This window comes from Parasteatoda tepidariorum, chromosome 10, assembly GCF_982258835.1.
Source record: "Parasteatoda tepidariorum strain Cologne lab strain chromosome 10, Ptep-v5.0, whole genome shotgun sequence".
NCBI lineage: Eukaryota > Metazoa > Arthropoda > Arachnida > Araneae > Theridiidae > Parasteatoda > Parasteatoda tepidariorum.
The window spans coordinates 10,630,264-10,631,723 of record NC_141764.1 but is presented as its reverse complement, the minus strand read 5'-3'; positions in this window follow the sequence as shown (position 1 = coordinate 10,631,723).

Sequence of the window (1,460 nt, the reverse complement as noted above, 5' to 3'; positions counted from 1 at the left end):
GTAGTTCTTTTAAAAAAAATGTCATTGAATTTTTATAATTTAACAAAAAACTATACTAATTATTTAACTCTAGAAATTTTTTTTTGAAAAAATAGGCAAATAAAAACCTGCGAAGCAGGCTTCATTTCTCAATGCCTTAAAAAAATTACTATTTTTGAAAATTTTTTTAAAACTAGCTTGAATTAAACTAATGTATATGATATTTTTAAAATATATTTTTAGTTCTGCAAATATCCCTAAATAAATTTAATTGTAACTTGAACATTGTTTTGTTGGACTTGAATGTGATTTACTTTAAATAAAGAAAATTGAAGGTTACTTGGAGAAACTGTTTCAGTGATTTTGTGTTAAGAAAATCTCCAAACACAATTGATTATGAAAAATATAGAAAAAATTAAATAAAATAAATGAAAAAGATGAAGAAAAACCATGCATACTAAAATTAAAAATTTTATTAAAAATTATAATTTATTAGCAACAAGAACAAGAAAAATACAGAACATAGTGAATCATTAAATGTTTAACAAATATAAATGCAAGAATGGAAAAAATTAAGTAAACTTAGAAGAAGGATTGAAAAAAGTTGTAACAAAAAATTTTCTAAATTAATGCTCAGAATGTTGGAGGTTTAAACAAATTACAGTCAAGGAGAGGCTTTAAAAGAATATTTATTTTTTTACTTAAATTAAATGCTCATTTTTAAGTTGGTAAAAGACAAAGTACAAGTTTTAAAATCAAAAATGCTGCAGATGTCTGGTGTAAATATATATAACTTTATAGCATAAAAGGGTAAGAGCATTTAAACATAACATACCAAAATGGTTACAACAGCTTAAGAAAGATTTCTTAAATATTTACAATAATAAAGTTAATAATTAAAATATTAAGAAATTTTCAAATTGAAAATAATAATATAAAGTAAAAACAGTACAATAAATAAATTACATAGAAAACAGAAATTTTTTAACTCTATTAAGCAAGATATAAAAAAAAAATTTAAGCATTGCTACAGAAGACAGGCAATTTTTAAGCTTAAAAATAAAAAGAAAGGAGAGTTAGAAAACAGAGTCATTAAACAAAATTAAATATACAAAAAAAAATTTTTTTTTTTTTGCAAATGAAAGTACACAATATTCAAAACAAAAAGGATTATAAATATGCTTAATAGTTAACTATATACAAGAATTAAATACAATTCTTCCTTAATGCTAAGATAATTAAGTGCTTTAAAATACAAAACTAATTTTAATTAAATAGAAGAGAATTTTATATTTTATATGATAAAAACATGTGAAGTCAAATATAATCTTAATAATGTTCAGAATGTTGTCACCGAAACAAAGCTAGTTTTATTGATGCTTAAATAAGAAAATCTAAAAGCTACATAGAAGCTATATAATGTGATAAAAATACAAAGAGAACAAGGAAAGAAAAAAAATTAAATCAGTAAAACAACTGCC